The following is a 25,058-nucleotide window of genomic DNA, read 5'->3' as shown; positions in this document are numbered from 1 at the left end:
AAGAGGGTGAGCTATTGCATCTCAAAGATTGTTAATTAAAGTTTTAAATTTTCCATATCCTTTGAATTCATGGGCAGAGGCTGTGGGGAACACAACAACAGAACAATCTTTCAAAAACCGGCAATAGTCAGAAAACAAATATTTATTTTAAAAGACCACTGCCATATTCTTGCAAGCTTTAAAACAGGGTTGGGGAACCTTTTTTGGGTCAGGGGCTCCTGACTCACAGAAAATCAGTTGGGGACCGCACAAAAGTAAGATAAAAAAAATCCAACTCACTGATGGTGGCCCCTGATTGAGAAGCAGAAAGACACTCCTGCACATTCGCCTCTCATACCAGAGCCTACGGGGGCCCAGGCTAGTAGATCTGGTGGGCCAAAAATGAGGGTTTCAATGTGTGTGAGGGCCTGCTTGGAAGCAGGGTTGGGATGTGGTTGGTGTCTGGGCAGAAGGAAGGGTGCAAGAGTGGGCTGGGGGTGAGGGTTCTGGGTCAGAAGGGGGTGCAGGAGCAAAGTGGGAATGTGGGGTCTGGTTGGGAGGGTGGGCAGGAGTGGGCTGGGGATTGGAGTTGGGGGGACTGGGTAGGAGGTAGGCAGGAGCAGGCTGGATGTGAGATGGCTGGAGGGTAGATAGGGTGCAGGAGCAGAGTGGGGGTACAGGAATGGACTGGGGATTGAGGATGGGGGTCTGGGTGCGAGGTAGGATGCAGGAGAAAAGTCATAGTTTGAGGTCTGGGCAGGAGATGGGGTGCAGGATCAGGCTATGGGTGGGTGGGATCTGGGCAGGGGGCATGTGCAGGAACGGGGTGAGAGTGCAGGGTCTGGACAATGGCAAGGTGCTTATTTGGCACAGTTACTTGGGGGGTGCACATGGCTCCATGTCCTCTGCTGCTCCCAGGCACTATCCCCTGCTGCTTCTATTGGCCATGATTACAGCCAATCAGAGCAGCAAGGGAAAAAGCCTCCAAGCAGCACTTTGCTATACTACCATTTCCTCAGCTGTGGGGAAGGAGAAGGGGAGAGGAAGCTGCAGTGCACGGAGCCACTTCCTCCCCACACCAGGCAGAGTCTCAGGTGGGATCCAGCTCTGGCCTGCCTGATTCCCTCCCACAGGGAGGGGCGGGGGTGTTGTGGGTCTGGAGAACCAGTTTGGGCTTCTCAATGTCTGGTCCAGATAAGCCTGGGGCTGGAGCTGCGCCCCGGGCCTTGGTCTCTCCTTTAAAAGGTAGGATATTAGTTTGCTTTGTTGGGCAGAAACCTTTTATGTGTTTCCTTGTTTTGTACAGCTGATTAGCAAGACATCAGAGTTTAGAGGGAACGTTCAATGACTGCGCAAGGGTTTGAGTGAGAAAATCCAGATTCCGATGTCACACAGTTAAAATTTCAGGGTTTTGCTTCAGGCCTACCTCCATTAATTTATTTTTATAATAATCATAATTGCCTAATTTAGTATTGTTATAATTTCTATAGAGCCTGATGCTGCACCATTGAAAACAGTGGGAATTTTGCTACTACTTCAATGGCCATAGAGTCATATCCTCCTAACCATAGATGTGTATAACACTGTGCAAAAGGTACAAAGACAAAGGGTTTGCAGACTAAGAGTATGATTACTGAGATGTTCAGCATCTCACAGGACTAGACCCGAGAGGCGGGTCTATACTAAAGCTGAAGGTTGGTTTAAGTATGCACCTCCAGCTCTGTAAATAACGTAGTTGGAGTCAACGTACTTTAAGGCAAGTTTTGGTGCCATCCCATCAGCAGGAAGTCAATGCGAGAAATGCTACTGTCAGCTTTCCTTACTCCTCACCATTGTGTGGAGTCCCATGGTCTACATGGACACCGTCAACATTCGATTTAGCGAGTCTTTACTAGACCTGCTAAACTGAACACCAGAAGATCGACTACCCCAGGATCAGTCTCCACTTCAGAGAATCTTCTATTTCAGAGAAGACAAACCCTGGGTTACCGTATAGAATTTGTGAACAATTGAGCTAGGTGGCATGAAGAAGAACAGATATAGATCTGACCTTGATTAAACTCTGCTCAGAATGTCTATGATGAGCTCAACAGGAGTAGACAACAAGTCAGGAAACAAGGAGGAAAAGGATGAAGATAATAAGAGTATATGATCATTTGGAAGGTTAATAAGTGTGTCTTGAGTGTTGTGAGGGTTTTTGGTTCTATTTTTTACCATGCAGGAGTACAAACCTTAAGGTGCCTCGTGAAGTGGGTGTTTTAAGAAGGTAGTGGAAGGAGGTAAGATTGGTGGCATGGAGGATGAATTCAGGGAGGGAAAATCCATGAATAGGGGCAGCAGCAAAAATAAAAAAAAGGCACATAGGCAGGACTGGTAAAAATGGCATGAGGAGGGCATTCAGATAAACAGTATCCAGGTAGAACTAAGTGAAGAAAACATGGTAAGACATCAGGAGGGAAAAGAATGAAGAGGTCAGGAGCTAAGTTGTGGAGGATGCCAGGGGCCAGGGCATAGGCAGTTTTGACTAGCAGTTATAGGTGAGTTTTATAAAGTTTGGGGATCTCAAGGCCAGATTTCATAAACAAGAGTTAGAGTTGGAGTCAGGATGGAGTCAGAGACCAAGAGACAAGGCAAAATCCAGCATAGTAGCAGACCAAGGCCTGTGTGGTTGCCCAGACAGCTTCTTGGAACAATACCTGGGGTTAAATAGAGGCTCATGGCCAATTAGAGGGCCACAGGATACTGTCACTCTTGGTCTCATGGGTAGTAATTCTTGTGGTACTTAGTCTGCACAGTGCATCCTGACTGAGCCTCTGCAGGGCCTTTCAGTGACTCTCTGGGACCATCAATCTGTCCCTCTCCAAGGTTTTCAGACCTGTGTTCTAGTCCCTTGATCCTTATAGAGGGCCTCAAAGATAAGCATGAGAGGTCTGTCCTTGATATCAAAAACAGCAGAGGGAGAGTGAAGGGGTTCTAATATGGCAGATTTTTGCATTAGAGCTTTCATGGGATAGGCAGAAAGGTGAAGGGAATGTCAGGATTTACCCAATTTACTTTGGTGTACAGGAGAGTAAAGATCCAACTTACATTGTCTACTTATCATCAGACAGGACCTTTGCATCCTGACACACCACGATAGCCCTTTCAATTTTTCACAGCACATTGTAAACATGATGTCTGTCTTGTCAAATCAGAAATGTAGAACAAGAAAATGTAAAAAGGTATGGTGGTCACTTAATGAGGTTTCAGCACATTATTACTACGTGTGTTTTTTCACAATTTTCTACAATGGGGTAGAAGCAATAAACGTTTTTGTTACTGCATCAGTATTAATTTTCATTATCTTCCAATACATCTTGTTTTGCAGCCTGTGCTGTTAAGGTAAAAAGAATTATACTGAACAAATCTGACAGCGAAAGAGTGATTTGGTCAAGCTCTCTTCTCCGTTAAGCTTGTGCTATCTCAAGGTCCTCAGAGGGAGCTTAGTGAGAACAGAGTTTGGTCATCAGTGATTAAAATTCCAATGTGTACTTTTGGGAAGTAGACCTGCAATAGCCCAATATATAATACTGTGCTTGCAGAGCAACACCACTGCTCACGTGGTCCATTTGCATGGTGTTCTGATATTCTACCTGGAGTCTCATGTATGTCCTGTGGTGCATTTTAATGTCATTGTCCAATTGCCAGAACTTGAAGTGGCCACAAAGTCTTAGCTGAGCCACAGCCATTGTATCCCCAATCCAGAATGAGTGAGAACAAAATTCTTGTGCTGGTAGCCTCATCTGAATAAGCACATTTCTGAAAACTGTACAAACTGGTATGTTGAGAGGGGCCTTTTAACACCATGAAGAAAGAAGGACCCCTCTCTACTGAGGCTTTTTCTAAACTGCAGGCTCCTTTTGGAAGAAGCTTTTCCGGAAGAGATCTTTTGAAAAAAACTTTTTCTGAAAGAGAGCATCCACACAGCAAACGTGCATCGAAAAAATGATCTGCTTTTTCGACAGATAGCATCCATGCTGAATGGACGTTATCTGCATGTAAGCTGTGATTATTATGGATGGAGTGGCCACCACAGTACCTGTGCTTTTTCCTCTTTCCTCTTCTTTCGAAAGAACTCCCTCTTCCCCATTTTGGCTGTCTACACTAGCATATTTTCTGCCACAAAAACTTGTAATGAGGGACTCATTAGCATGAGTCATGATATCATTAGCATATTTTCTGCCATTTTTTTTGTGCAAGGGGTTTTTGCGCAAAAAGAAGCAGTGTAGCCGCATCTGTTTTGTGCAAAACCCCCATTTTGCACAAGATCCTTTTGCCTCTCCAGGACAGGCGCAAAACAAAAGTGGCTACACTGCTTCTTTTTGCGCAAAAACCCCTTGCGCAAAAAGAAAAGGCAGAAAATATTCTAATTATATCGTGACTCATACTAATGAGTCCCTCATTGAGTTTTTGCAGCAGAAAATATGCTAATGAGGGACTCATTAGTATGAGTCACGATATAATTAGAATATTTTCTGCCTTTTCTTTTTGCGCAAGGGGTTTTTGCGCAAAAAGAAGCAGTGTAGCCACTTTTGTTTTGCGCCTGTCCTGGAGAGGCAAAAGGATCTTGTGCAAAATGGGGGTTTTGCACAAAACAGATGCGGCTACACTGCTTCTTTTTGCGCAAAAACCCCTTGCGCAAAAAGAAAAGGCAGAAAATATTCTAATTATATCGTGACTCATACTAATGAGTCCCTCATTAGCATATTTTCTGCTGCAAAAACTCAAAGTGTAGACGTAGCCTTTCTGAAAGAGCTCTTTTGGAACAAGGCTTTTTCCTCATTGAAAGAGGTTTACCAATGTCAGAAAACCCCCTCTGTTCTTTTGATTTTCTTTTGAAAGAACACGATTGCAGTGTGGACATAAGTGAAGTTTTTCCAAAAAAACTCTGCAGTGTGGACATATCCTGAGTCTCGCTAACACTATGTCTACACTGCAGTGTTTTTGCACAAGAAGTCTTTTGCAGAAGAGTTCTTGTGTAAAAACTTCTTGTGCAAAAGCGTGTCCACACCTCAAAGCGTATCACTTTTGTGATGTGCTTTTGTGCAAGAGAGTGTCCACACTGCATGGATGCTCTTTTGCAAGAAAGCTCTGATGGCCATTCACAGAATGGCCATCAGAGCACCTGTGCTTTTTTGGATAGGCTCTTTTTGCACAAGAGCATCCACACGTGCCTTTTTGAGCACGAGCTGTAGTGCAAAAAGGAGTTATGCCTCAAGAAGGAGGTTTACCTACACCACAAAAAGCCCTCTGTTCTGTCGATTGACTGTAGATTTTCTTGCTCAAAAATGTATTTGAGGTGTGGACACTCCACGGGATTTTTGCGCAAAACTGTCCATTTTTGCACAAAAACCTTGTAGCGAAGACGTAGCCTAAAAGTCTGTAATGTCACTGCTGGGCAAGTCCTTGCCTCACTCTCCTCCAGTTGCATTACAGACTTCCCTTTTGGAGCTCCACAGGGTAAAAGTACAGTAATTGATTGGTCCACTCTAAAGTCCTTCCCAAAGTTTCAGATAAGAACAATTGACAAAATAAAACTCTCACAATCACTCCTTACCGCACGGGTGGGCAATAATTTTGGAAGGGGGGGGCTACTTCACAAATTTCAGAAGTGGCCGCGGGACCACCTGAAAGGAGTGGGGCCCTGGGCGGAGCCTCGGCTGGTAAGGGGCGGGGTTGAGAACTATGCTGCTGGGTATAGTGACCTTATTTTCTGAACCAGCTGCAGCTAGTAAGAACGGTTTCATTTAAATTATGAAACAAATTAAGCATTTTAACTTTCTCATGTTAGTTCATTAAACTTCATTTTAAATAAAGTAAAATATGATGTCCAGTACAAAAGGTTTCAATGTTTTCTTTATTTATGGCAGAGGTAGGAAACCCTTTTTGGGTTGGGGGTCACTGATCCACAAAAAAAGTCAGTTAGGGTATGTCTACACTACAAAGTTAATTCGAACTAACAGCCATTAGTTCGAATTAACTTTCATAGCGGCTACACATGCAAACCGCTAGTTCGAATTTAAATCAAACTAGCGGAGCGCTTAATTCGAACTAGGTAAACCTCATTCTATGAGGACTAACACCTAGTTCGAATTAAGTAGTTCGAATTAAGAGCTATGTAGCCACTTAATTCGAACTAGTGGGAGGCTAGCCCTTCCCAGCTTGCCCTGGTGGCCACTCTGGGCCATACCACGGAAACTTTTCTGTCCCCCTCCCGGCCCTGGAGCCCTTAAAGGGGCATGGTCTGGCTACAGTGCTTGTGCCAGGTGCAAGCCTGCCAGCACCCAGCCAGCAGACCCTGCACCTGGCACGGCATGAGCCACCTGCTGCCACCCAGCCCTCCGCCTCTTCCCAGGACCAGGCTGGCGGCTCCCAGGAGCCTGCCTGGGGCCGCAAGAGGTGGGCACCTGCTTGATCTAGAGCGGAGATTGTGGACCTCATCCAGATTTGGAGGGAGGCCTCCAACGTCCACGACCTCCGCACTAGGCACAGGAAAGTGGCCGTCTAGGACAGAAGAGCTGCCAGCCTGGCCACCAAAGGCCACATGTGACCCCAAGAGAAGGTTTGCATGAAAATCAAGTTGGTCCAGTGAGACCCCCGACCCTGAGCTTAGAACATAAGAACATAAGAATGGCCGTACTGTGTCAGACCAAAGGTCCATCTAGCCCAGTAGCATGTCTGCCGACAGCGGCCAGCACCAGGTACCCCAGAGAGGATGGACCAAAGACAATGACCAGGCAACTTGTCTCATGCCATCCATCTCCAGCCTTCCACAAACAGAGGCCAGGGACACCGTTCCTACCCCCTGGCTAATAGCACTCCATGGACTCAACCTCCATGAATTTATCTAACTTCTCTTTAAACTCTGTTATAGTTCTAGCCATAACTCTGTGGAGGCAAGGAGTTCCACGGGTTGACTATGTGCTGTGTGAAGAACTTTTGCTTATTCGTTTTGAACCTGCTGTCCATTCATTTCATCTGGTGTTCTCTAGTCCTTCTATTATGGGAACTAATGGAGAACTTTTCTTTATGCACCCTCTCCACACCATTCATGCTTTTATAGACCTCTATCATAGCCCCCCTCAGCCTCCTCTTTTGTAAGCTGAAAAGTCCCAGTCTCTTTAGCCTCTCTTCATATGGGATCTGTTCCAAACCCCTAATCATTGTAGTTGCCCTTTTCTGAACCCTTTCCAAGGCCAAAATATCTTTTTTGTGGTGAGGAGACCACATCTGTACACAGTACTGAAGATATGGCGTACCATAGTTTTATACTTCCCCTCCTCCTTCTTTCCCTGGCTTCCCTCTTCCAGCTCCCCCCTCGCAGGTTTTCCCCTCCCCTCTTTCACCCTCTCTCTTCCCTTCTCCCATCTCCTTTTCCCAGGCTCCCCAGAGGTTAATCCCCCCCCCCCCGTTTTGTTAAATAAAGAGAGTTTCTATTTTTGAACACATGTGTCCTTCATGTTTTACATCAGGAAGGGGGGCTAGGGAGGGGTAAGTGGAAGGAGGTGTGTGAGGAATGGGGCATGAGCCCCCAATGGGGAGGACTGGGGTGGCTCTGTGGGCTCCTCGGGGTGGAAGCTCTCCTGGAGGGCCTTCTGGATCCTAATAGCCCCCTGATTGACCCACCCAGATGGCAGCCTGCGGCAAGTGCAGCCGGGCTGATGGCCAAGTACTGTGATGTGTCGAGTGAGGGCACTCAGGGCACTCCAAGACAGGACTGCTTTGCTGTCCCTCATTGAGGTAGAGAAACAAGCGGGGAACCCTGAGAACTGTCTGTCCGGGGTGGGGGTCGGGTCCCCTTAAGCAGAGCCCTTGGCTAGCCTGAGGCAGCAGCTCCACACTCTAAGTCTTAACCTGATGCCCTGCCGGCACTGGTTCCAGCCAGCCTTAACTTCGGTTCAAGGTCCACTCAATGTGGACATGCTAGTTTGAATTAGCAAAACGCTAATTTGAATAAGTTTTAAGATCTAGATGCACTAATTCGAATTAGCTTAGTTCAAATTAACTAATTCGAATTAAGTTAGTTCGAATTAGTGCTGTAGTGTAGACAAGCCCTTAGGGACTACACAAGTGAGAAGCAAAAAAAACTCCTCCAAAAATCCCCAATCCTCACTGATGTGGCTCTAGCTGAGACACCTCACTTTTCTGGTGCCCCAGCCTCATGGGGTGAGGAGAGGAAAGGGAAGAGTCTGAGGTTCAGGAATTCCCATAGACCAGATTTACTTTTCTGGGGTTCTGGAGTTAGTGGATTTTATGGACCTTCTTCGGTTCTGAAGTAGGTACAAAAATGGGGGTACAGAGCGTGAGACAGGGCTGCCAGCAAGTAGGATAGGGATGGGGTGCAGGATCTGGGAGGGAGCTGTGTGCAGAAGCAGGCTGGGAGTAGGGTGTCTGGCCAGGTGGAGGGAGCAGGAACAAGTGAGGGTGCAGAGTGTGGCCAGGAGAGAAGGTGCAAGAATAAGGGAGGGTGTCAAAGCAAGCTGGGGGTGCCGGGTCTTGGAAGAGGGAAGGAAGGGAGGAGATTGGAGTAGTGGGGTTTGGGCATGACGGGGAACCTGACCTGGATTCGAGCCCCTTTGCAGCAATGGCTGCAGCCATGCTGTCTTGGCTGCCCTAGAGGGAGGCCCTGCTGCCACGGTGACCACACAGTCCAGGGCTGGCCCTGGAGGCCGGAAGCGCTGCAGCTACGTGGCCCCAGAGGCTGAAGGTGCCGCTGCCATAGCCACACGGGCTTGGGCCAGATCTTGAGGGTGGAGATGACGCTGCTGTGGCCACATAGTCCAGGGCTGGTCCCGGAGGCACTACTACTGTGGCCACAGGCCGGTGCCAGAGGCGCCACAGACTGGGACTGATCCTGGAAGCCGGAGGCGCCACTGCCGCCGCCACACGGACTGGGGCCGTCCCTGGAGGCACCACGGCCATGTGGCCTCATGCTGCCCTGGAGGCTGGAGGCACTTCAGGCCAGGGCCGGCCCTGGTGGCACTGCTGCCATGGCCCTATGGCCTGGGGCTGGCCTCAGAGGCATTGCTGCTGCAGCCACACAGTCTGGGGCTGGCCCCGGCAGTGCCACTACCATGGTCATAGACCGGCCCCGGAGGCGCCACAGCCCGTGGCCTGCCCCAGAGGCCAGAGGTGCCACTGCCACAGCTACACAGCCTGGGGCTGGCCCAAGAAGTGCCACTGCTATGGCCACAGGTTCCTCCAGCCTCCAGGGCCAGTCCCAGACTGCATGGCTGCTGCAGCGGCATCTCCAGCCTCCGGCCCCAGCGCTGCCGCCTCCCACTGCAGCCTAACCAGTAACAGGAGCAGGGAATGCTCTCCAGAGGTTGCATGGGGGGAGGAGGGGCAGGGCTGAGCCTCTTACCCCGCAGCACGCATGCCACAGGTTGGGCACGCCCGTTAGGGGGCAGGGCCTGGAACTGCTTTGAGGGCTGGATCAAAGCTTTAGGCAGGCCAGATCCGGCACGCTGAGAAGCTCTTGCCCACCCTTGCCTTACCATTTCTATGCTCAAGTAACTCAATTGCCTGTGTTGGATAGGGATAGGTGCTGACTTGAGTATCCAGATTGGGCACTTCAATTTAAGCAGCTAATTTTGAACATAGGGTTCCCCACCTTTCATATTTTCACTGGCACTGAAGCAAAAACAGCCTAACCAGACAGTATCATTGAATAGCCAGTGCAATCCGAAAAGCACCTCACTCATTCTCAATGTCAGGGATGGTAGGGAAACAATTAGTTGCAGTGACTCTGTCTCTGCCCCTCACCACTGTCTTCACCACAGGTTTGTTTTCAAATGGTCTAGAAGACTTGTAATAATTGACTGCATTTTAAAGTAATGGCACTTGAGACTTCTGCAGTGCTTTCCATCCAATGTGTTTAGTACTTTAGCTTCATGAGACACATGTGAAATTAGGTAAGCATTACCTGATTATCTCATATGGTCTGATCCTGCATCATTAAGATTGATTTGATCTAACTGATCCAAAGGTAGTTCAAGTACATCTATGTAGACTATGTCTACCCTGTTCTCAGGAGATGTAATTACAGTACAAGTCTGTGGCTCTCAACTTTTCCAGACAACTGTCCCCTTTTCAGGAGTCAGATTTGTCTTGTGAAACCCTCTTTCCAGCCTGTAAGTCTGGTGCTTGAGGCCCAGATCAGGAAGAGCTGGCAAATCTTATGACACTCAGGGAGATGTTTTTTCACACCCTTGACTGACAGAAGTTTTGCCGACCTAAATGCGAGTGTTGACATATAGATATATATCCAGTGCTGACATTTTAGCACCCTTTGTCACCACAAAATGATGTTGGCCAATACTTAAACTATACGAAATGGCTTGTTATATTTTGAGATGCTAGAATGATTTGATTTTCCCTGTTTATCTTTCAGGAGTACTATTAAACATCACAGTTGAAATCTTTGCAATTATTGTAACCAAAGTTTTACAACATTCAACTCTGATAAATTAATGCAGACTCTATTATAAAAAGGCTCTGTACATAATTTGTCCTAAAGTTGACATGAATGCACTTTTAATCAGTAAGTCTGTGAATAAAATTCTTTCATGTTGTTATTATATTATGTTTATTTTATCTTTGTGGTTTTGCTTTTTTTTCTGATTGAATCCACCTTTTTTACATTGCAGTGAACCATTAGTATTGCAATCAAAATGAACACATATTTTTCATTAAACACAATTTAGATCTCCTAGACCCTATCTAAATCCCTTTGAAATCCGCAGAAGTAGCAATCTGATTTGCCCATATTCAAAGCTTCCATCCTGAGAGAACAGTCAAAATATGTACGATTGCTTTAAACTTTAGATGAGGTAAATGCAATGTTCAATAACTTCATCAAATAAAGTCTGAATTTTATGGTGCAAATGCCAGTCTTCACAGTTCAGTGAGCTTTTAAAAATGGTATACAGCTTTCCTATATCAAATTTGTACAAAAGAATTGATTTTTTATGTTGGAATAAGGCCATTTCAGTCATGTTGCATGCTTTCCGGAAATAATAATGCTGTATTAAAAGATATATGATAAACAGATTACAGTTTTTAAGTATTATTCAGAATGCTAACTACAAACATAACAGACTTTCTGCTGGAAACCTAAACAGCAAGTTTTAACCTGATTATTAAAGTTCTGCTTCTTAGCAGTCATGTGGAGTGCAAGGCAAGCGTTTTTGTCTGGCTGACAGAAGCACTATGTTTTAGACTGTAACCTTCTATAGCTCAGTTTGTTTGTTCCTTTTTTTTTGTTTACTTCTTTGAGTTTCTACTGTTATTTCTAGGATAACTGTGAGAGCCAGACAGTGCCTTATGTGCAAAGGAAGCATTAGCAATTGTGATAGCAGAAGAATATACCACAAAAGCAGACACATTTAGACCATTATCCATTTCCAGTGAGAGTTTCATTGACAGCACAAGTGGTAGTTGTTTAATGAATTATTTGGAGACCTGACGAGTGCAATTAATTCCCTTCAGATTTTTCACTCTCTCTTTTCTGTGGCCATTTATATGCATTTTTCCCCCTTTCTTATTTGTTTGCCTTTATCTGTAGCAAGAAGATGAAAGAGCTGTGTTTAACTCATGCAGGCAGCATTGCCTTTAAAACCATCTAAAATGGAAAATGTGCCTGATGTGTGGGTTAAGAAAAATGTGCTGCCAGATTCCTAGCTGATGTAAAGGAATGTAGCTCCATAGAAGTTAATGGGTCTATGCTGATTTACATGAGCTGAGGTCCTGGCCCATAACACAGTACCAAATGATCAAAGAGTTCTTTTGCACCTTTCTACCAATGGCTTACATTTCATTCTAAGTGGTATATATTCTAGCTTCCTTCATGCCAGTGCCCACTTGTGGTGTTAGCACTTTTAATCAACATGTATCCATGGATCTCATAAGCAAAACTCAGCAATAAGAATCTTACTGATATAAGGCCTGTAGTAACTAGAACATAGACAAGATGGGCTTGCACAGCAGAAGGAAGATAATCAGTTGTAAGAAAGCTGTGTCTGAGCACTTATATAATATGACATAGCTGGAAGATTTATCTGGTGTTGCTCAGGTCCTTAACTCAAATAAGTTTTGCTTTTCTTCATTTAAATCATTGCTCTGGGGTGAGGCTGGAGATGAGGGGTTCAATATGCAGGCTGCCCTGAGAAGAGAGGACAACCCCAGCTCTCTTTCAGTGCAGCAGCTTGGGGCCAGGTGAGCAATGTCTGTCCATTGCACTGCCAAGGGAGGGGTGCATGCCTCCCAGCTGGGGACAGACAAACAGACACACAAGCAAACTCTCTGAAATATATAGTAGATATCTGTCCCTTTCTCTGACTCTGCCTTCTGCTTTCCCAATGGGGTTATAGCTGTCCTGGTTCCCATCAATGGCCCCTTGTTGTCCCGCATGGTCATTCTGCAGTATAACACCCTCCTGTCCAACCAGTCCTTTTATATTTTATGATAAACAATAAAATTGCATGCACATTCCATTATCTTGGCACAACCAAACCCTGACATTGCTTTAAGTTATGATAAGAGAAAGCTGCACATGCCAAATTTGGAGTTTAGGAGCAGCACTTAGTCTTTAGGAACAGTTCCTGAACAAACGGACTCACAGATGGACAGATGGACACAGACTGACACACTCACATTTCTAAAATATATAGTAAGAAGAAGATATAAGAGTGCCCAGCCTTCTGGTGAGGTCAAACCAAGATAGGGTAAAGTTCCCCATGACAACATAATACAAGAAGAAGCTTAGTGACAGCGAAAGTAGGAAAGGCCACACATAAAGCAAGGAAAGTCCAGCTTCAGGAGGCAGTAGGCAGCACCATTTAGGAGGCAAATACTGGATGGTGGCTTGGAAATCGAGTATGGTGATTTAATACCCATTAGTAGACAAGAAATGCTACTGGAGACAGGAAAAAAAAAGGCGTGTGACATAGAAAAGTCTATATATAGAGGGTTCAGCTCCAATTTACTTTGCTGTAAATGAAATGTTAATCCCTTGATTTAAATGGACAAAACCTGGTGTGAGTGGAGAATCAGCATATTATATAGTGGTGTGAGGTGAATGAGATCAGACAAGTAAGAACAACTGAACAAGGATGACTGAGGAATCCAGCTTAATGATCTCTGCTAAATGCTACAGGTTTGGATTTTCAAAGGAGTCAGGCTTCCCAATGCCACTGAAAGACTAACTCCCTCAGGTTGCTCTGACAAGCCCAGCCTCAGTGTGTGAACAGTATGGTAGAAATGTAATCTGTCTATTTTAGATTTTACTACAATTCCTGTAACCTTGATCTCTAAGTGCCAACCACCAAGTAATTGGTGACAAACTACTCAGAGAAGTACCTCAAATGTGAATTTATACCACTAGTAGATGCCAGATGTCAGAAAAAAGGTAGATAAATATAGGGTAGTTAGAGCAATGGCTCCATTAAAAAGGTAGTATTCAGACAGGGTTAGAAATAAATTGTAGATTCAACCTGCCGCTACCTTTTTTCAGAGCAAGGGTCTAAATACTGAAACTGCCTGAATACTATTGACACTGGCTATAAAAAAAAAATGTGACCAAGAATTATGTGAATAGTTTTTCTTGGTTGAACAAAGGGCAAGAGAATAATAATGAAATAAAGATAAGAAGGATAAAAAGGGGAAAGGGCTAGAGCAAGGAAAAACAAACTAATGTTGTGGAATCAGTAAGAAATAGGACTTTGGCCTATTGCAGAATATTGAAGAGGTTAACATGGTACAACATCTTGCAGTGTTTAACACTTCCTGTATATAAACTCTTTCATTTCATATTCACTTGATACACAAGACAGTGAGAAGCACATCTGAACTTTCTCTGACATTGTTCATAACGATGGAATAGACTGAAAGAGAACAATAATGCCTGGAACATGAGTTGCTACATATACTAACAATTATACAGTTTAAAAAAATAGCCAGAAAAATGTGCAAATGAAACTGAAACCCTACTGACCCATGGACTATATTTTAAAAAAAGTTAAATTCCATTTGCATACATTAGAAATGTACAGGCAAATTCTCACACTGCCTACTTTAATGGAGTAGAAGTAAGAAATTTTCAAACCATGTTCAAAAGAGACAGATGAACCTCAAATGAGCGAGAATTTGGGTTACATATTGATGTGTGTGAAAGTGCAGATGATTCATCCAGATCACTGGAAAGAATTACCCCATTAGAAACATGCAGCCTTTTCTTTGCAGCGCACATATCTCCCACATCAAACTCCACACAACCCCAATAAGCTCTCCAATAAGGCCTAGTTCTGTCTCTCCTGAGAGACCTTGTAGCTTGGCTTAGAAACAGCAGGAAGTTACTTTAGAAGACAGAAAAGTAATTCTTTTCAAAATGGATTTAAATGTCAAACTATCATTTTAAAATATGGGAATAAAAATCTTTAGGGATAGATTAAAATTCTGGTTCATGTTTAATCCAAAGCCGAACTGCAGTGTTAATTTCATAATATATATTGGTAATGGGGATAAGAATATCTAAATAATGTGTTCTCTTTTGTGAGATAATAAGGTTCATTAATTGTTGCTCTTGGTTTTTATTATGACTAACAACCTGATTAAATGAGAAATCAAATACAATACATGTGACTATTTATTGTTGACTACTATCCTGGCTTTAGCCAGATATAATTCAAAGGGATTTGGCTGAATACAATTAAATTATATTTGATATTCAGTATGCCCCTAATTAATAAACTCCTCTAGCATATTGTGAGGCCTGAGAAAGGACCCCTTGCACCTCTTTAGAGATGAGGCCCCCACTTCCTCAACACAAAATTGTGTGACTATTTTTCTCTGAATCCAGATCTGCTACTTTCATCTTTCATCTCCTTTGCTTATTTAATTTGTGCTGATGCTTGCCTGCATTCTAACTGTTAGAACCAAGAAGACTCCAAGACCTACTTTAATTAAAAGACTCAAAGCCTTCTGTGGTGCACTACTGTTATGGCGAAGGCGTGTGTAAAAATAAACACACTGAGTAGCTTTGTTCACTTGAGTTTGAATGGGACCGACACGGGCAAGTGGCATTTATTCTTCACATTCCTTACAAATGATAGTCCTACTCTGGGATATAGAAGAGAACATGTCAGTTAACTACTAATTCAGGATGGTTAAAGGCTTCAAAAGAAGATAAAAGATTAAAAAAGCAAAAACAATCATCAGACTATGTTAGGCTGCTGCCTATTCCCATTTTTTGACACAGTCTTTGTCGCAAGGATAAAAAATATTATGTCAGATTGTGTTTCTGTTACAATTCTCTCCCCCCCAATGAAATATCAACATTTTCATTCTTTATACACTACAAGAAATATAGTATTTTGCTGGAATCCTTTGACCTTTTCAAAAACCTGTATTTTAATTGTCTGGCCAGTCTGCTGTTTCCCTGCAGGTTAGCCAGAAAAGCTGCAGTTTGTAGAGGAGCTGAATGCACAATGGCATTGCATTAAGTTGTATGACAGATATTTGGAAACATATTAGATAGGATATAGGATGTAGGAATGATGTAGTGATTAGTTCTGCAAAATATACCGGATTAGACTGATTGACCCAAGTGATCTTTTCTAACTATCATGTGATATGACATGCTTTATTAAAAACATCTCCAGGTCCTCACAAAGTTCTTTTTTAGCCAAAAAACAAACTCCACTAAGAAATGAGAACGCTATCTGCCTCGCATCCCAAACCCTCTTGTCTTTCTCCCTACACCACTGCCACTGATAACAATACAATTCTCTCCAGCAGCCAGGCATACAACTAAGGCAGGCTGAAAAATACCCTTTTGTAGTTTTTGCAAAAAACAAAAAAACAAAAACAAACAAACAAAAAACCCACAAAAACAAAACAAACAGACAAATAGGCTACGTCTAGACTGGAATGATTTTCCGGAAATGCTTTTAACGGAAAAGTTTTCCATTAAAAGCATTTTCGGAAAAGAGCGTCTAGATTGGCACGGACACTTTTCCGCAAAAGCACTTTTTGCTGAACAGCGTCCGTGCCAATCTAGACGCGCTTTTCTGCAAAAAAGTCCCGATCGCCATTTTCGCGATCGGGGCTTTTTTGTGGAAAGCAAATCTGAGCTGTCTACACTGGCGCTTTTGCGCAAAAGTTTTGCGCAAAAGGACTTTTGCCTGAACAGGAGCAGCATAGTATTTCCGCAAGAAGCACTGATTTCTTACAGTAGGAAGTCAGTGCTTTTGTGGAAATTCAAGTGGCCAGTGGAGACAGCTGGCAAGTTTTTCCAGAAAAGCGGCTGATTTTCTGGAAAAACTGGCCAGTCTAGACACAGCCATAGAGAATGAATGTCTTCCAGAATAGACAAGAGCTCAATAGTTTCAGCTGAGATGGGGAACCCCTGTTTCAAGGCCCTTCTCGGAATCACTGGGCCTTAGAGTCAGTCTTTCTCTCAATCTTTCCAGCTGGACTATTTCATTTATTAATATAGAATTTTGTAGCACAGAGAAATAGAGAGAGAGAGAGAGCGAGAGAGAGAGAGAGAGAGAGAGAGAGAGACTCTATAACATGCCTGGTTCAGAACAGGCACTTGAAACGGGGTTTTTCATATCCCAGCCAACTGCCTTATTGGCAAATGTGCTATTCTGGATCATCTGCTCAGAAATTCCTTCCTAGAGTTGAGAAATAGTTGTAACTGGAATTTTCCAACAAAAATATTTTTTGGTTGAAAAACTCTTGAATAGTTCTCTTACCACTTGTGTGTCATTTTTGAATTTCTCTGTCAGTCATCCTCTATATTCCAGTCTTTGCTGATTCCTGTCACTTCTTCTATGTCTCCAAATTCTCTCCTTTCCTTTCAAGCACAGCTGTTACACCCTGATACATCTCTGAGTTCTTTCTCGCCTTCAACAGTGCAAAAGTGTCTTCCCAGCCTTTTGCCTACAATTATTTTAATCTATCCCAAATGCCACAATTAAATAATTTTCCTATCTGACCACTAAAACTGTATTGTTCCCCTGCTCTGATCTTTTTACTGGCTGCCTTTCTCCTTCTTCTTCTTCTGTATCAGGTTCAAGATTCTCCTTATCTTCTCTCTCGAGCAGATCTCTTCTTGAAACTAGCTTCTTTTTCCTTGCCCTCTGAGGGGTCTGTATGGTTCATATTTCATGTTCCATTCAGATCTGATCCAAAGCCTCTTGGAGTAAATGGAAAAACTCTCTGTGACCATAGCATTGAGACCATGAGCTTCAGGGTCAGAGGTCTTGCCTGGTACAGTGCACCAGTCAGTAGGACACTGTGCAGACAACAGCAACACTGCTATAACTGAGTTTGTTGGATATGCAAGTAACAGGATTATTTTTCAAGTGCCCACAAGTTATTGAAGATAACAAAATACTTGTGACAGGTCTGGATTGCTCACCTCCAGTTTTAATGTAGCTTTCAGATCTCTGATTTTAATGGTAGCACCCTAGACACAGCCTATTATGGATGACTTAGCTATAATGTGTGGTTTAATTCACCCTTTGAATAATAATTTCCTGCTTAGTAATTATCACATCTGACATTCACTTACACCTTTCTTGTATTGTAAAGAAAATAACTTTGATTCAGATATACTGTAATTTAACATTTGGTTCTTCATTACTTAGGGACTTTCAGATGTATAATATGTCTTGTCACTTTATTCACTTCCCCACCTCCATGCCAAATCACAGGAGAGCTATCAATACAAATGACAGTCTCTCTTAGTATTTCAGTTAGAGAAAGATACAAAATTTTCCAGATAACATGTTATCTCCTACAGAAAAATCTATTTTTATGATAGTAATGGATTTACACAAAGAAGATTCTTGACCTTAGAGACTTGATAACAAAAAGTTCTACACCGATATCTGATCTTTTAGTAGCTTTGGTAAATCACCTTATACTCATATATTTTTTTTAAGAGATGGGACTGCAGACACAAAATTCAATTCTGGATGGAGTTCAGCTTCTCTAGAGTTTAATCTGATGTTCCAGTTCAGGCCCATCTAAGTAATCTTTTTAAATTTATTTTTAAACAAATTATTTGAAGATTCGAGATCTGATCCTGCAGCTAGAATTGTACGGACAGAACCTTCAACCTGTGCAAAGCCCTTCTGAACTAAGCAGCTGGTATAAAGTAAGAAAGCAAGTCAGAGTAGATATCTGTTGCCATATACCCGTTGGGAAGTTAGCTTCATGTACAGGGAAAGGCTGGTGTAGAACTCCTTCCATATCCTCCAAGTCCAGGCATCAAGAAATGGAGATTGAGTCCTACTGCTGAAATTTCGCCAAGATTTTCTCTTATTTGGACTTTTAAAATTTCTCTCTCTCTCTCTCTCTCTCTCTCTCTCTCTCTCTCTCTCTCTCTCTCTCTCTCTCTCTCTCTCTCTCTCTCTCTCTCTCTCTCTCTCTCTCTCTCTCTCTCTCTCTCTCTCTCTCTCTCTCCATATATATATATATACTTTATTTATAATTACAATTCTCTTCTCCTTCTCAAAAATCAGAAATGCAATTTTCCTCCTGCTAGGTTCAACCACATCTGTATTCAGAATCTGACAGCGGAAACCTTTCTTTAACCCTCTTCTCCCATAATTCCTCCCCTAATAACTGCTGGTCTTTTTTTCCTGGTTTTAGAGAAAGAAATGCAATAGCCATACCAAAAAAAAAAAAAAAAAAAAAAAAGCAAATAAATTCAGTACTGAGAAATTGAACTGCAAATAGTCCAGAGCTCAAACATAACATGCAATCGATGCAGAATTGCTCTTACTGTCTTGTGCACTGTCTTAAACTTTTCATACATTTTAAAATGGCTAAGACTCATCTGCACATGTTAGACTGTGGTTTTAAAGGAGCGAGACAAATTCTCCTCTCTTGTAAGTTCACTAAAGTAACAGACATTACATTAGAAATTAAACGGGTCCAGTATCTGCAACAAATGTTAGTAACAAAGACTTTGTATTTTTTTTAATTACATTAATTTCAAGTTCTAGATTTTTAGTCTGTTCACCAGATCTCTATGCAAATTTGAACACTGATCCCGGAATCAATCGTTTTTAGGCTCAAAGGTGTGTTTACATGTAACAGATTCCAGGAAGAAATTACTTGAGGATTTGACTTAATGGCATAACTAATTCTAAAACACTTTGGTTTACTTAATAGCTTGATTATCTTCTTTGATTCCCATCCATCTGCTCAACAGCGATGATGGGGTTGAGCAAATTCCATTCATCACTATTGATTGTGTACAAACTTTATGGCTTCTATCATATTTAAATCTTTTTTGTTCTATGTAATTCTTCTCTCTGTCTTTCCAATTCTTCCTTTCAGTCTGAGACGTATCATCTTATATGGTATCCTTTTGGGTCTATTCTTCACATGTATCCAAACCATCACTGTCACCTTTCTTCAGTCTTCTGAAACAGCATTGTTTCTTGCCCTAATCACTTTGTTATGCCTCTCATTTCAGGCCCGTATGCAGTGGGGGTGTGAAGGGTGTGAAAGCCAAAGTAAGTATGCACTGGCTGGCTAGGGGAAAGCAGGATTTGCATGCTGCCCAAGCTTTCCACCCCATGTTCTGACTAGCTGGGGGAAGGCTGGCGCTGATTTCTCTGCTTACTTGGGTGACCATGGGGAGTGCAATCACACCCTTGTGGTCCACAATTACAAAAAAGCAACCCCCACAGAAATTCCTGAGTATGGGCCTGCATTTCATCATTTAAAGTCTATATTTTTTCATTATTTTCCAGGAGCTTAATTTTCAAGTCCTTACTTTTTTAAAACTCCCAATAAAACTTTCATGAAAATGTTTCCTGAGGAACAACTGAAAGACTTCGGGAGTTGATCCACAATTTTTGTTTAAATATTGGATTAAAATTACTTTAAGATTTAATTTTGACATAAAGAGATATCACTTGTTTTCTGTAAAAAAATTAAAGTTCACTTACTGAGAAACACTTTGGCAGCCAAAGTCTGATTACAGGTAAGGGCCAGCTCAGTCTGGAAGGAAGAGATAATAAAGAAAAAAAAATCCCCTCCAGAAGCTACTTTGGCTGTTCAATTTCCATTCTGTCCAGAGGAGCTATAAAACTAGAGAAAGGTTGAGTAATAGATTTGAGAGCCATCAGAAATATAAATTATAGCCAGACATTTCCTATCAGCATCCCATGCAGTTAATGATAAACAGTCAATGAGATGTATGCACTTCCAGCATTTTTATAATGAATCTGCTGCTTCCATGACAGTTTACTGTCAAACATTATGCTTGGGAATTTATAACTTTTGATACCATTTTAATAGATGGTCTAGATATGTTACAATCCTTTTTTTCTGCTTTTCATAAGTGTCTTTTCACTTTCATCTCTGGCTTACCAAATGAAGCTTAAATGTCCAAGGAAACACACACACACACGCACGCACGCACGCACGCACGCACACACACACACACCCGTCTTCAAATGAATCATTTAAGTGGCTATGTATCAGTCATTTGAAACCATATGATATCTCAAGAAAACAATGGTCCAGTGACTGTCAGGAAGAACAAGAAGACCTGAAAGAAGAATTGATACAAATGTGATTGTTTTAATTGTGTAATGACTTAAAAACACTGATAGCTACGCTTTTGCATGATTATTGATCTTTGTGCTAGTATTTTGTAATGTTCTCTACTACTTATATCCTAGCATCTTCAGGACTGGCAGACTGCCAGTCCAGGGGGCTGATTCTTCACCGGATTCTTCACTGGTTTGCTGATTCTTCACTATTCTCATTTGGTAGTATTTTTCATTCATATTAGATGGATGTAAATGTCCACACAAGGTGCTAGAGATTCCATCTCCATTACCAGGAAGACAGGTTCTACCTTGCTTTGGGGATATACTTGGACATCAGTCTTTTCACCTACAGACTTGGACTTTTATAGTTTATACAGAAAATGTTTGTTAAATGTTTACTGCTCTTTTCACCTAGCTTAAGATCAGGGATGCTATACATATACCTAGAACACAGGAAATAGATAAGCGTCAGTTATATAAGCAGTTTTATTTCTAATACAAAGACTCTGATTCTCCCTTCTTTTACACCAGCTTTATGTTGCTTTAACTCTACTCATTTCTGTTGATGTTATTGGCTGTCAGGGTTTCCATTAGAGGGACATTCTCATCTACACTGCATGCCAGCCAATCAACATTCTCTTGTCCTCTGACCTGCCTTCTATGAGAGATTGAGACCATTGATGGATTTAGAGTTAATGGAGCCCTGTGCATAGATTCATTTCCAGCCCCCTGCCTGACCTAGTTGGGAAAAAAGAACATTTTCTCTTATTTTTTCCTCCTCCTCCTCCTCCTATAAGTAGTAGGAAGTAAATGAAAATAAAGTGATGTATCTTCATTGGGGCAAACAATTGGGATGCATGAGGCAGTGTGGGGGTTGGGCTTTGGGAGGGAGTTTGTGAGCTGAGTGTGGGCTCTGGGTTGGGACAGGAGGTTGGGTATGTTATGGGAGGAGAGGTATGGGCTCCGGGGGGGAGTTTGGGTGTGGGTTATAGGCTGGGGCAGAGAGTTGGGTTATAGAAGTGGCTGGGGGGATATGGTGCTTCCCTTGGGCAGTGTGCCTCCCAAAGCAACCAACATACCTTGCTGGCAGTGGCTCCTATGTAGGAGGATAGGGGGTCTCCACCCTCTGCTGTCCACAGGCAATGCCCCTGCAGCTCCCATTGGCCACAGTTCCTGGCCAATGGGAGCTATGAAGTGGGCACTTGGGAGGAAAGCAATGCACAGAACTGTCGCCGCAAGGGACACAGGACATGATGGCCACTTCCAGGAGCAAGGTGGCACAGAGAGGGGGGCAGTGGGTCTTTGTGCACTGTCCCCATGCCAAGCAATGCACAGAGTCACTACTCTCTGACCAGGGTTGTGTGGCACCAGCCATGGAATGCAGGTAGCCCACCTGCCTAAGACCTGCTGCGCTGCTGGCTAGGACTCAGGGATTTGTCCTTCATTTTGGGGACCCCCTGCCACTGCACTGTTCCCTGGTAAATCTACCTCTGACTAGAGCAGTCACAGGCTGTGATTGCAGCTCAAGCCAGCATATCTGATCTAGCTTTAAATTAGTGAGCTAAGGTATGGAAACAGTTAAGTGCATCATGAGCTCCTGTGTTGCAACTGCAGGACTCCAGGTGGGTTTGTCCAGCCAGGCTGAAACTTGTGCTTCTGCAGCTGCACTGCTCTGGGACCTAAGCCAGCTAGATTCAAGCTGGCTTCGGTATGTTGACCTGAGCTGTAGTCATATTCTGTGACTGCAGTATGGGCATACTCTTATAGCAGTGCCTAGTTAGCATCGTGGCCTTGGACCTCACTTTTCTCCCATCCTGTCCCCCCCCTTCTGGATTATTTTCTTTTTTCATTCCCTTTGGCACAGCAGATAAATCTCCACCCCCCGGGAAGCAAAGCAGCACAGAAAGAATAGATGGCATATTCAAGTCATGTCCATAGATGAATTGCTTATTGTAAGATAAATAGCACAGAACATCAAAATGTACCAAGAAGATGGCAGGCTGGGCTTTTTGTTTATTTTAGCACCTTATAATTTGAATATTAATTCCTTCATTTGGAACAGTGTCACATGCTTTTCTTGAATGTCTAATCAAGGTATTTTTTACCTACTGTCTCACTTCTATCAGACACTCTGAGCAGCTGATAATAAGTCTGATGATTTTTCCATAAATCCATTCTGATATTAAATAAAAATTCTTCTTTTTTACAATACAATAGTTGGCAATCTGGTAACATCTCCATTAATTGATTCAGATTGCAAATAAATCCATTAGATAGACAATGCAGAAATTAATGTTTAATTTCTTAATAAATCCAATAACTATAAAGGAGTTGATAGTTGCTATCTAGCCTCCTTACAACTTACTCAAGTTGTAAGGAAATGTCATAGATAGATATAGACATTGGCATGCAACTTAGGGAAGCTAAGATGGAGTACGATGGGAACATGAAAGGTGTTTTCAGCTGAGAGGAGACAAAGCAGAAGAACAGACAAGCAATTTTGCACAGATGGTAATGAGCAGATTTACAGGCATAAGGAGGAGAAACAACAATCAGGGTCGGCAATATGGGCATCCCTGTTTAATATCTAATCAGACTTTCAAATGTTATAATGTAGATAAGCCATCAAGGAGGCTAGAGGAATGATCAACTAATAAAGAACTAAGAGCAATTAGAGCAGAGCGTCTCTGGGGATCAAAGTGCTTGAAAGAGCAATGAGACAGGCTCATTTTCCAAGTGGTGAGGGAATTGAATTTGTGTGCCAGCCAACAATAGGTGGGTGTAGATAAGATCAGGAATAAAATAACATAGCTTTCAGGGATGTAGCCACAGGTGTGGCTAGTAGAGATGCTAGACTGGACAAAGCTATGGAATGCATGCTGAAGAGGAATGAAGAGGAAAAAAGAGTCACAAGGGATTACACATATAATTCCACACCATTTATGAAGCTAACTGACCCCAGAGCAGTATTATCTGAAGGGCTTCCCCCCCCTCACCCAATTCACACATAGGGGTAACTATAGCTGATTTCTGTAATTTCTCCTTTCACTATTCTTTTAAATCATCCTTCTTCTGAGACTCTGAACAGTTCCTAACAAACTGACAGTGCCAGAAGACAATTCATTGTCAGACAGAGTGATGGCATGTTTGAATTTCTAAAAACGCTAATTTATGCTATTAGCTGAGTTGTCTTGATGACCTTCACTATACTAGTATTTTACTCATTCTTTCGTATTCTTGTACTTCATACATCCCAGAGAATAATTCATATCCTTGGTAACCTTTGCAAATGATTTCCCTAGAGAGGTTTCTTCATCAATACCAGAGAAAACTAAACCATTGTCATCATCCTCTAAAAGTAATTAGCCATGAATAATTGCTCCTTTCTGACATCTTTCTAACTTTGCATGGAATTGATTTTTTTAAGTAGATCCATTAATTGTGGAAGCATTTGACTGCTTTCCCACTTTTATTCTTCCATTCCTTATTCTCTGTTTTGGTTATAAGTGCTCTGGATTACATTTTGCTTGTCTTGTTTAATGTTGCTTGCACATTTGCCCAGTTTATGATACTTTGAATACCAGACTGGTATAATAGATTTTTCTATCCGACTTTATTAGATTCGATTTTTGAATACTCTCGTCTAGTGAATTATTTTCATAGAAGCCTTATGGCCACATTTAGAAGAGGCTTTTTATGTAATTGGCTTACTAGGGCTCCATAATGTGTAGCTTCCAAGCAAGTTCCATCAAATGACTATACACTGGATAATACCAGTTCTTTCCAGGTGCAATTGAACAAGAACCTTGGATATAGTATGCACCCTAAAAGGTTTAAAAAAGAGGAAAAGGCAAATAAATTGATACATACTAGCCAGTTATTCCCATTCATAAGCACTAAATAGAATATATTTTCTTCAATGTTGACTATTCTCCCCTATCGTTGACACATTATTTACAAGTATGAATTATTTTGGAAACATTTCTTCAATGTGATATTAAGAACAAACATGCTTTTCTTTAACATAAGAGGCCCCAATAAGCATACAAGTGCAAGTAAGAAGAACAATCCTCATCTTCATTGACTTCAATGGAGCTATGCTGTTATATAAGAACAGAACAGGCAGCCAGTATAGAGTTTTGTATTCCATGTATTTATCATGACACTGTAGAGTTCCTGCAAAGAAAAATTCCACTCTTTTTTCTTGCCAGCCAGTTTGGAACCATAATCAATTCTTCTTCATGGTATTGTTGTACAGCATTTCCATTCATGGCCCCTGTGCATACTTTGCAGAGTTGTCTGAGTTTTGGTGCAGAGAATTTGCCCCTGTTCTCTCTCTCTCTCTCTCTCTTTTAACATTTTTTTAACTTTTGTTTTCTTTCTAAAGAAATCATAGAATCAGAGAATACTAGGGCTGAAAGGGTCCTCGAGAAGTCATCGAATCCAGTCTCCTGCCCT

This window comes from Pelodiscus sinensis, chromosome 1, assembly GCF_049634645.1.
Source record: "Pelodiscus sinensis isolate JC-2024 chromosome 1, ASM4963464v1, whole genome shotgun sequence".
Taxonomy (NCBI): Eukaryota; Metazoa; Chordata; order Testudines; family Trionychidae; genus Pelodiscus; species Pelodiscus sinensis.
The sequence above is the reverse complement of the archived record's forward strand: the minus strand, read 5'-3'. Positions refer to the sequence as shown.